This window comes from Dermochelys coriacea, chromosome 9, assembly GCF_009764565.3.
Source record: "Dermochelys coriacea isolate rDerCor1 chromosome 9, rDerCor1.pri.v4, whole genome shotgun sequence".
NCBI lineage: Eukaryota > Metazoa > Chordata > Testudines > Dermochelyidae > Dermochelys > Dermochelys coriacea.
This window is the reverse complement of record NC_050076.1, coordinates 15477548-15489740: the sequence shown is the minus strand read 5'-3', so window position 1 is coordinate 15489740 and position 12193 is coordinate 15477548. Positions and strand designations below refer to the sequence as shown.

The 12193-nt window shown below is 45.4% G+C and overlaps 1 protein-coding gene across 2 annotated transcripts in view; it reads left to right on the top strand.

Annotated features, from left to right (window-relative positions):
- ECT2 (epithelial cell transforming 2) overlaps window positions 1-12193 on the top strand; it is a 130069-nt gene that overhangs the window by 11427 nt on the left and 106449 nt on the right. The window contains exons 1-3 of one of the 2 annotated variants that reach the window (XM_043491566.1): window positions 7687-8352; window positions 10955-11103; window positions 11396-11570. The gene's annotated coding sequence lies outside the window, so the exon portion shown is untranslated. Of the gene's footprint in view, window positions 1-7686; window positions 8353-10954; window positions 11104-11395; window positions 11571-12193 lie in introns of those variants that run through there. The other variant, XM_043491570.1, reaches the window with a different exon arrangement.

The following is a 12193-nucleotide window of genomic DNA, read 5'->3' as shown; positions in this document are numbered from 1 at the left end:
ACACCTGGCCAGTGCATCTGAATTCAGAGTGCTGTCCAGAGTGGTCACAATGGTGCACTGTGGGATAGCTCCCAGCGGCCAATACTTTCGAATTGCGTCCACACTAACCCTAATTTGAAACGGCTCCTCCTTGGGGAGTAGCACAGAAATCGGTTTTAAGAGCCCTTTATGTCGAAAAATGGCTTCGTTGTGTGGACGGGTGCAGGGTTAATTTGATTTAAAGCTGCTAAATCCGACATAAACTCGTAGTGTAGATCAGGCCTCAGAGAGGTGGATTAACTACATTGACAGACAAACCTCTTCTGTCAATATAGGAAGTGTAGAAATATCTGTTGATATAGGAAGTGTAGACTATAACTTTGCCACTGTAGCACCTGTTGTGTAGATATATCCTTGGGACATGAAATTTTTCACAACCCCAAGTGATGTCGCTAGGTTGATCTAATTTTTAAGTGTAGGCAAGGCCTCAGACCTCTTACTAGGATTTCTCATACTGAAGCAGACCATTGATCCATCAAGTCTAGTATCCAGCAGTGGCCAGTGTTGTCATGTTTGAATCTGGCTATTAAAAATTGGATCCTGATCTTCTGCAACCTTGCACCTTATGGAGTCCTCCAGACCTGTGCAAAGTGGGTGACTATCACTGCACTTAAATGGTGGCATCTTACTTCCACTTTGCACAGGTGAAAGCAAGTACTCAAGGTGCAGGCAGTTGTGAATCTTAGCTTTAATAATTCAGAGCAAACTGGGAGGGAAATCCATAACTTACCTAGCTGACTCTGTAGCATTTTAGAGAGAGGAAAAATCATTCCTGTCAAACAGCAATCTACTTATGCCCTGAAGCGTGACATGTTATTACCCTTATCTTTGATAAGAGACTTTGCCCTCCATGAAAATAGAACAGATAAGTACTGCTCTGTGGGGTGCCAAATATGCAAGCAGAGAAAACTAAGTTCCTTTCTGTAAAGCATCTTGACTGTCTTTGCCAGGAATGTAGTTTCTACCTGAGACAGTTTAAAAGAAATATACAAACTGATACTTAGGGAAAAAGAAAAGGAGTACTTGTGGCACCTTAGAGACTAACAAATTTGTTCATCTCTAAGGTGCCACAAGTACTCCTTTTCTTTTTGCAAATACAGACTAACACAGCTGCTACTCTGAAACCTGATACTTAGGGAATGATTTTAATGAGATTTCTCCTTTCTCAGTGAGAGAAACTGCCATTCACACACTGATGTCCTAAGACTCCTGACAATATTGTAATGTGGTGCACCTACAAAAATGCCCTCCCTTAGGCTGTATCAAGCCCTGTGTTCAAGACTTGTGTGGGTGCAGAGAGCAAGACTGAAGAACAGGGGGCTACTGGACTTCAGGAAAGCAGACTTTGACTCCCTCAGGGAACAGATGGCCAGGATCCCCTGGGGGACTAACATGAAAGGGAAGGGAGTCCAGGAGAGCTGGCTGTATTTCAAGGAATCCCTGTTGAGGTTACAGGGACAAACCATCCTGATGAGTCGAAAGAATAGTAAATATGGCAGGCGACCAGCTTGGCTTAATGGTGAAATCCTAGCGGATCTTAAACATAAAAAAGAAGCTTACAGGAAGTGGAAGGTTGGACATATGACCAGGGAAGAGTATAAAAATATTGCTCGGGCATGTAGGAAAGATATCAGGAGGGCCAAATCGCACCTGGAGCTGCAGCTAGCAAGAGATGTCAAGAGTAACAAGAAGGGTTTCTTCAGGTATGTTGGCAACAAGAAGAAAGCCAAGGAAAGTGTGGGCCCCTTACTGAATGAGGGAGGCAAGCTAGTGACAGAGGATGTGGAAAAAGCTAATGTACTCAATGCTTTTTTTGCCTCTGTTTTCACTAACAAGGTCAGCTCCCAGACTGCTGTGCTGGGCAACACAAAATGGGGAAGAGATGGCCAGCCCTCTGTAGAGATAGAGGTGGTTAGGGACTATTTAGAAAAGCTGGACGTGCACAAGTCCATGGGGCCGGACGAATTGCATCCGAGAGTGCTGAAGGAATTGGCGGCTGTGATTGCAGAGCCCTTGGCCATTATCTTTGAAAACTCGTGGCGAACGGGGGAAGTCCCGGATGACTGGAAAAAGGCTAATGTAGTGCCCATCTTTAAAAAAGGGAAGAAGGAGGATCCTGGGAACTACAGGCCAGTCAGCCTCACCTCAGTCCCTGGAAAAATCATGGAGCAGGTCCTCAAAGAATCAATCCTGAAGCACTTAGAGGAGAGGAAAGTGATCAGGAACAGTCAGCATGGATTCACCAAGGGAAGGTCATGCCTGACTAATCTAATCGCCTTTTATGATGAGATTACTGGTTCTGTGGATGAAGGGAAAGCAGTGGATGTATTGTTTCTTGACTTTAGCAAAGCTTTTGACACGGTCTCCCACAGCATTCTTGTCAGCAAGTTAAGGAAGTATGGGCTGGATGAATGCACTATAAGGTGGGTAGAAAGCTGGCTAGATTGTCGGGCTCAACGGGTAGTGATCAATGGCTCCATGTCTAGTTGGCAGCCGGTGTCAAGTGGAGTGCCCCAGGGGTCGGTCCTGGGGCCCGTTTTGTTCAATATCTTCATAAATGATCTGGAGGATGGTGTGGATTGCACTCTCAGCAAATTTGCGGATGATACTAAACTGGGAGGAGTGGTAGATACGCTGGAGGGGAGGGATAGGATACAGAAGGACCTAGACAAATTGGAGGATTGGGCCAAAAGAAATCTAATGAGGTTCAATAAGGATAAATGCAGGGTCCTGCACTTAGGATGGAAGAATCCAATGCACCGCTACAGACTAGGGACCGAATGGCTCGGCAGCAGTTCTGCGGAAAAGGACCTAGGGGTGACAGTGGACGAGAAGCTGGATATGAGTCAGCAGTGTGCCCTTGTTGCCAAGAAGGCCAATGGCATTTTGGGATGTATAAGTAGGGGCATAGCGAGCAGATCGAGGGACGTGATCGTTCCCCTCTATTCGACACTGGTGAGGCCTCATCTGGAGTACTGTGTCCAGTTTTGGGCCCCACACTACAGGAAGGATGTGGATAAATTGGAAAGAGTACAACGAAGGGCAACGAAAATGATTAGGGGTCTAGAGCACATGACTTATGAGGAGAGGCTGAGGGAGCTGGGATTGTTTAGTCTGCAGAAGAGAAGAATGAGGGGGGATTTGATAGCTGCTTTCAACTACCTGAAAGGGGGTTTCAAAGAGGATGGCTCTAGACTGTTCTCAATGGTAGCAGATGACAGAACGAGGAGTAATGGTCTCAAGTTGCAATGGGGGAGGTTTAGATTGGATATTAGGAAAAACTTTTTCACTAAGAGGGTGGTGAAACACTGGAATGCGTTACCTAGGGAGGTGGTAGAATCTCCTTCCTTAGAGGTTTTTAAGGTCAGGCTTGACAAAGCCCTGGCTGGGATGATTTAACTGGGACTTGGTCCTGCTTTGAGCAGGGGGTTGGACTAGATGACCTTCTGGGGTCCCTTCCAACCCTGATATTCTATGATTCTATGATTCTACTTATTTACCCTCTTAAATGAGGTACACTTTCTCATTCCCATAAGTAAGAAGGGAAGCACCACCACTTGGCAAACAGATTTAGGGCTTGTCTTCACAGCAGTTAGGCCAGGTCTACATTACAAACCTATATCGGTATAACTACACACCTGAACGACACAGTTATACTGACCTAACTCCCCCATTTAGACAGCACTGTGATGATTTCAGAGAGGGTGGGCTACATTACAGTTAGGAATTATTTAGGTAAGTCGATGGCTAAAGAAAATCGGGGAGAACTTTAGAGAGGACTTTACAAAGTTAGCTCAATAGGCAGCATGGTGGTAGATTACATTAATTGTTAAAAATGCAAAATAATGCAAATTAGAAGGAATAATCTGAATGATTCATACACATCACTAAGTTCTAAATTAACTGCAACTACTCAAGAAAAAAACCTGGACCTCATTGTGGATATTGTATTAAAACCTCTTTTTTAAGTGCAGCAGTGGTTAAAAAAAAAATCGGTTGCATAACAAATAGGGTAGAAAATTGTTTACTACAAATATTATAAGGCCATTGCAAAAACCGATAGTCTCTGCTGTGGGAGTTTCTATGGAAAGTTTTGTTTTTAATCATTTTGAAATGGCAAGGCTGTCACCTCCTCAGCCCAAAGATTAAAGATTATAGTATAATAGGGAGTAGAACTTCCTCTTAGCCAATAACAAAGCCAGGAGTTAAAAAGTGTGCTGTGGCCTGATAATCAAAGGGAGTGAAGCCAAAGGCGGCTGGGCTTGTAATGGCATTCCTAAAAACTGCTGTTCATGGAAGGTAAAGTTTGCCAGTTTCAGGATATTTTCCATTGCCTGAATAACCCCTAGCCCTGTCACGGTGCAATCCAGTTAAGAACATAGGCAGGAGGAGGAAATGAAAACCATCTCTCAGGCTGACACACTTTTCACATACATCATGCCCCTTCCAAACATGTTATTTAGATATTTAACTAAAGATTGAATTAAAAAACATTTGGTTTAAAAAGTAGCCAGTTAATCTATAACTGTGGCAATAATTGATGAAAGTCCATAGGGCTGACTTGAAAGCAAGTTGCATATTTTTTTTAACTAAAGCCACAGTATATTTACTGGTCTCAGAGTAGCAGCCGTGTTAGTCTGTATCCGCAAAAAGAACAGGAGGACTTGTGGCACCTTAGAGACTAACAAATTTGTTAGTCTCTAAGGTGCCACAAGTCCTCCTTTTCTTTTTGAGTATATTTACTGCTATGGTTTAGCCTTTTCTGTCCTCCTGTATCTAGAGTTTAAAACAAATCCAAGTTAATACGCCTTCATCTTTCAAAACAAGATAGGATTTCAGTGCCTGGGGAAAAGGAATAAAGCAAGCACTTCCCAGCATTTTCCAGGCAGGATTTCCTTCTTTGACAAGCTGCACTTGGGAAGGAAGTTGGACACTAAACCATAACAGGGACAATCAGTATCTAGTGCAAAACAGCAAGCATAAAACTGAAGAGCGAAGTTTTTGTTTGTTTGTTTTTTTAAAAAAAGATCAATATTTCGGTGTTGCCAAATCTCAAAATGATTGTTGTAGCCGGGTAGGTCCCAGGATAAGAAGAGACAAGGTGGGTGAGGTAATCAGAAAAAAACTTTTCTCAGGAAAAACGTCCTAACTGTAAGAACAGTAGGACAATGGAATAAGCTACCTAGGGAAGTTGTGGAAACTCCTTCACTGGAGGTTTTCAGAAAGAGGCTGGATAGCCATTAACAAACCCTGCGTCTTGGGAGGGGGTTAGATAGTGTAGTTCAAAAACTTGTCCCTTCCACCAAAGGCAGTTGGTCCAATAAAAGATACTACCTTACCTACCTTGTCTCTTTCCTGTCCTGGGATCAACAAACATACAACAACAACACTGCAGCAAGAATGATTAGCACTTCAAGACAAGGGGCAAACAATGATTTACTCACATTGCTTATATAACTTCCTAAGCTAGATATGTTTTGTTACTCCCATTTTATAGATAAGGAAACTGAGGCACCAAAAGCTTGAGGTTTGCCTAAGGCTGCATGGCAAAACATAGGCAGAGACCTGGCAGGCAGTGGGATTTTCAGCCATATTAACTACCCATGTAGCTGCCCAGGTGCTAACTAGTGTAGACAGATAAAGCTACTGTCTGCACCAGTGTGAGTGAACTAGGATAAGTAGTATAGGTGAAAATCGTGACTTACAGTGGCTTTGCCAGTCTACCGCAGGGGTTTGCACTGGCACAGCTATGGAGACATCTGTCCACCATTGGCTGTGATCATGGCAAACCTCCTGTGTAAACAAGGCCTAAGAATATGGATCGTTTAATGCTATCTGTCAGTATTTGTGCATGAGCTGGTCTAACTCTTTTCTTTGCAAAGCCACATTGTTTTGCTGTCTCCTTTTGGATTGTGGATTGATACTGTATCACCTGGTTACCAAACTTTAGGGGTGGGAATTGCAAAACTGAAAATGTTGCAGTTTAATCTTTCTGGGGAAAATCAAGATAGAAATTGCTTCATAATGCCTGGGGATAGTAATCTCAGAAAGATAACCAATGGCTGCAGGCTGCAATCAGCCAGGAAAACTAGCTCTTCAGGACAGTTAGGTTGCAAAACTACCTCCATGACCAACTCAGTTAAAACAAAAAGAAAAGGAGTACTTGTGGCACCTTAGAGACTAACAAATTTATTTGAGCATAAGCTTTTGTGAGCTACAGCTCACTTCATCGGATGCATTCAGTGGAAAATACAGTGGGGAGATTTATATACACAGAGAACATGAAACAATGGGTGTTACCATACACACTGTAAGGAGAGTGATCACTTAAGGTGAGCTATTACCAGCAGGAGGGAGGGGAGGGAACCTTTTGTAGTGATAATCAAGGTGGGCCATTTCCAGCTCTTGACAAGAGGAACAGTGGGAGGTGTATGTGGGAACCCCACCCCCACCCCCCACCGTTCCTCAGATGTTGTCAAGTGCTGGAAATAGCTGAATGCATCTGATGAAATGAGCTGTAGCTCACCAAAGCTTATGCTCAAATAAATTTGTTAGTCTCTAAGGTGCCACAAGTACTCCTTTTCTCTTCTAACAAGGAACTTTACTAGTGTTAGGAAAACAACATTTTCCCTAAAGCTACTTGCTGTTTCACTATACAGCATTTCTAATTTTTCGCCTGCCGAATTTCCTGCTATAGTTTTAAGAAAACAGAACACAGATTCTCATTGTAACAGGGTGTGTGCTGGCCCATTAAATGAGGCTATAGGTCAGAGGTGGGCAAACCATGGCCCGTGGGCCACATCCGGCCCGCGGGACCCTCCTGCCCAGCCCCTGAGCTCCTGGCCCGGGAGGCTCGCCACCCGCCCCTCCCCTGCTGTTTCTCCTCCCCCACAGCCTCATCTGACTGCGTCGCTGGCGCAATGCTCTGGGTGGCCAGGCTGCGAGCTCCCGGGGCAGTGCAGCTGCAGAGCCTGGCCTGACCCACTACTCTGTGCTGGTCGATGTCATGGCTGGCTCCAGCTGGGCGGCACGGCTGTAGTGCCGCCAGCCACAGGTGCTCCAGGCAGCGCAGTAAGGGGTAAGGGGCGTTGGATAGAGGGCTGGGAAGTTTGAGGGAGTGGGCAGGGGGCGGGGGTACGGATAGGGGTCAGGGCAGTCAGAGGGCAGGGAACAGGGAGGTTGAATGGGGGTAGGGATCCCAGGGGGACAGTCAGGAATGAGAGGAGGGGTTGGATGGAGGGGCGGGGGGCAGTCAGGGGCAGGGGTTCTGGGGGCGGTCAGGGGACAGGGAGAAGGGGTGGTTGGATGGGGCAGGAGTCCCAGGGGGGCCTCAGGGGGCGAGAAGCAGGGGAGGTTGGATAGGGGTCAGGGACCAGGCCACGCCTTGCTGTTTGGGGCGGCACAGCCTCCCCTAACTGGCCCTCCATACAATTTTTGAAACCCGATGTAGCCCTCAGGCCAAAAAGTTTGCCCGCCCCTGCTATAGGTCAAGTACTGCCCATGCTTGGTTCAGCATGTAATGAAGGAATTCTGGGGGATGTAGTTCAGAGAGGCTGATGGGCGATGTAGTGCAGACGTGATGAATAGCAGGTGATTGCAAGACTATATAATGCAGATGTTTGGTTAGTTTTAGAAAGACCAGGGAGAGGCTAGACTTAGAGTAGAGGGAAAAGGTCTGGGAGGAGGCCTAAAGACGGGTAAGAAAAGAACAAAGAACTCTAAAGAGGGGTAAAGAATATGAAGGAAAAGGCCTGGGATAACACACACGAGTGTGGGCTTGAGATCTGGTGTTGGTATGTGTGCTTGGGCAACCTACTGGTGAGCTTGCATTACAGGTTCCCCTCAGCGTCTAATCCATGGAAAAGATGATTCTATTGTAGATGTCCCCTGTCCCCCTCCTCCAGCTCTGGAGGTTCCCACTCTATCCCTAGTGTGTTGGCCAAGATGGCAGCTGCCATAGTTGTTTGGTAGCCTTCTGTTGAAATTTCCAGTGAGTGTGGCAGGAAGTCCCCTCTTGATCCCTTCCACTGACAGAGGTGAAAGTTGTGGCCTGTGGAGAACCAAAGAAGGAATCGTTTAGCCTGAAATGGGCCAAGAGTCTCTTTAGTCCTGTGTCAATGAGGCAGTAGACTGTTGAGCACAGGCAGGTTGAAGAAGTGTTTTGTTTTGGACTCTTTTGGTTGTTCTGGAGGGCCAAATCACTAAAAAGCAACTAACCTAACTGACCCTTCCACAAAAGGGAGATTGCAAATCTGAGGAGAAATAGAGATACCTGAACTGGATAAACTGAGGCACAACCACTCCCACTGATAGGTAGGACTCTGTTGCACTTGGAAAACCTAAAGTTGCATGTCTGACAATTGCAGTGCACTTGTGCTACAGTCTATTCGATTCTACCTTCTACCCTGCATGCCATATAGAATGGGGCTGGGCTGAATGGGAATGATTTAGCAGTTGGTTTTTTTTCCTGTGGTCCTGTGATGCTCGAGCACCTTGCTGAAAATGTACCTAGTTATTCATTCTGCTCTGCCCACCAGTGTGGCTTCAGGGAGCCCTGTGAGTAATAGAACTAATGTGATTCTGCTGACTAACAGGCAAGGAGATGGGAGGAGTTGGGGGTCTGCATCTCTTGCACCTTTCAGGGTGGAAACCACAGAGTTGGCCTCTATCTGTGTTGTAAGGTCTTCTGGGTGATGTCAATCTACAGATCCACTCCTTATTGCCTGTTAGGGCTCCCCAATGCAGTAGTGTCTGCCTAGCCCAGTGGTTCCCAAACTTGTTCCGCCACTTGTGCGGGGAAAACCCCTGGCAGGCCGGGCCAGTTTGTTTACCTGCCATGTCCGCAGGTTCGGCCGATCGCGGCTCCCAGTGGCTGTGGTTCACTGCTCCAGGCCAATGGGAGCTGCTGGTAGTGGCGGCCAGTACATTCTTCAGCCCACATCGCTTCCAGCAGCTCCCATTGGCCTGGAATGGGACTTTCCAGCACACAGCCCGGACAGCTGGGTTTACTATAGGGAGGGAGATTTTGGCTCCTGTGATAGCTGGAGATACTATGGAAGTACAGTGGCCCAGATTCACAAAGGGACTGAAGCACTGCAACACTGAGTGGCAATACCTAACTTCTAGGCACCAAGCAAATCTCAGGAATAACCATATGATTCACAAAGCCTAATTAGGTGCTTTTGCTCTCTATACAACACATGGGGAGAGAAGTGCCTTAGAATGCAATCCACAAAAGCCAGTATGCTAGGTGTGGGGGGCTACCTAAGCTTGCCAATGAGAGATGCTGCCAAGAAGGATGTGTCCTAAATCCCTCCCCTCTCGGAGCTATGTACCGATCTGAGCTTGTGATCCACCAACAGGAACCTGTCTCCTGGAGTCAGGCCCCTTAGATGCCCAATAAGCTTTGTGAGGGAATGAGTCGGGCACTTGCCTTGGCTGGAGAAGGTGGTGCCTGCCTTATAACAGTCAGCCCAGTGGTTAAAGTACTCACTTGGAATATGGGAGACTCGGGTTCAGTTCCCTTCCTCTGCCACAAGGGGGGAGAGGATTTGTACAGGGGTCTCCCATTTCCCAGCTGGGTGCCCTAAACCCCAGCCTGTAAAATCACACTCTTTCCCACCCAATGACTATGAAAGTATTTATCCACAGTGGGACAGTCATTGGAGGTGAGAGATTGACTCTGTTGTTTAGGGCACAGACCCGGGAGGTGGGAGACAGCAGGGTCCAGTCCCCTTGCTCCAGTCACTCAATCGTTATTGATCCACAGTGGAACAGTTTCAAGGAGAGAGACTTAGTGAGCCCCATATTAGAACATCCCATAGCTCAGTGGTTAGAGCATTCTCCTGAGACATGGGAGACCACTGTTCTTTCTCCCCGTCAGGCAGAGGGGGAAACTGAACCTGGGTCTCCCACATCCTAGGGGAATGCTCTAACCACTGGGCTAAAAGCTGTGACATGAGCACTTCCTCTTGCCAGACTATGAATGGGACCCAATTTAGTAAGCAGCCTCTGAGCATGCCTACCCTGCACACAAGATAGACATTCATCTGTCTGTCTGTGAATCGCTATGGAAGATGGACAATTGGATACTTAGAAGGAGGCAGCAGTGTGCATGCCCAGAGGCAGAAATTTAGGCACTGGGGGAAATTCTACCATGAAATCTTAGTTGCCAAGTTTAGGTGCATAAAGGGTTTGCTGCAAATTTTGTGGATTGCACTGGAGCCTAAAACTAGGATTTAAGTGCCTAAATCTGGGTTGTATGATAATGCACCTAAATACCTCTGGATTGGGGCTAGGGTGACCACATGTGCTGGTCATTAATCTGCAGTCTGTGTCAACTGTGAAAGGTACTGGGAAGGTAGCAATATGTGGCCTTTATCCCATGATATTTTAAATGTAGGAATCCACACTATTTGACCCCAGTGAGAATTTGTCTGTGTCCACTGTCCCAGAGGTATGTATTTTTGTTTTTACAACAAGATAACTAACGTGCCACAGTTATCTCGCTGTCAAATCCTAGTGGAGACAAGGCAGCTGTAAGTTGAACAGCAAGATAGCTAGCTGAAGTCAGCGTTATATTTCCCCCCCTACCCAGGGCTGACCTTGCCTAGTTTGTTTCCTGGTGACAGTACAAGGCCTTGTCTCCACTACGGTAGGGAACGGTAACTGAGAGTCTGCTGAAAGAGCCTTGAAAGAAAGAAGTATCTCTCTTGTTTCTAAAGGGTTTCCTTGCTGCTAGCAAAAAAGTTTCAAATGTAGGAATATTTCTCTCAAATGGAAACTGTCCTTACAAACTACAATTAAAAATCCTTTTTTGCCCTTGTTACTAATCATGCCTCACACACCTTATGGATGAGTCCTAGAGCAGTTCTAATTTTCTTTAAATTCTATATTTGTTTTAACCTTCTTATAGAATTTGGAGGATACAGATTTTTGGAGATTTCTTTTGTGGTTCTGAGGAACTCTGACTGGACCTGAAACATTCTATCCTTAGGGGAATAGAAGGAGAAATCATGGATTCTGTGTCTCAGTTGTTCCATATCACTTATCAACTGAGACAAGGTGGGTGAGGTAATATCTTTTATTGGACCAACTTGTGTTGGTCCAAGAGACATGCTTTCAAGCAGCACTGATTTCATCTTTAGGTCTGGGATAAGATCATGAGAAGACAGAAGTTTTGAGGTGCACTCTCAAATTAAATGGGGTCATGGTAAAGAGCCAGACCTGAAGAAGAGCTCTCTGTAGCTCAAAAGCGTGTCTCTTTCACAAACAGAAGTTGGTCCAATAAAATAAGGAAAAGCCTGGATGACAATACCAAAATAGTCATTTCTGAACATCTTCTCTCTTATTTTAGGACCTTAAAACACTTTGGAAATACTGGGCCAGCACCTCAGCAGATGTAAAAACTTGACATTCCCCCATTTCTGAAAGATGGCTGCGAAGTGGGGGAAGGGAAAATATCCTTTGTGTCCTAATACAAAGATCATGAGGAGACTGAGAGAGTGCCATAAAATTTCTAATTAAATGAGGTAATTGTAAAGTACAATTTACTCTCTTAAAATAAGGTACATGTGGAATCCTTGAACCTGATTCTCTTCTCATTTTCATCAGTTGAAGTGAGTGGAACAACTCATGTGAGTAACTAGTGTGAGCAAGGGATTCACCATCTGGCCCATTGTGTTCCCCAGGGTGCATGTTCTGTTTCATAGCTGATGGATGTATTCACTTAAATTACAGGTTTCACTTAAATTACAGAAGTAACAGAAGCAAATGAGGGTGCTATTATAGAACCAGACTGAAATATTATCAGTATTGTCTCTTCTCTCAAGATTACCCTAGCTGGGAGAATGTGCTTGAGAAGACAAGTGCAATATCAAAGGCCAACAAATTGCATAGATTTTTACACAACTAGATTTTCTTCTCTCCAGTTTCTTTAAAGATGCACTTACCATTGCAAGGGGTGTGACAAGGGACAAGTGACATTGTGTGACAAGGGGCAAGTGCTGTTTCTAAGTGCACTTTTGTTACACTTGAAAATGTATCCCAAGAAACTGATGCTCATTTAGAGATCAATGTGCTATCTTTTAAATAGCAATTTCTTTGTCTATACTGGCATCTTCTACATTCTTCATGTCTGGCATTTTATAAATAC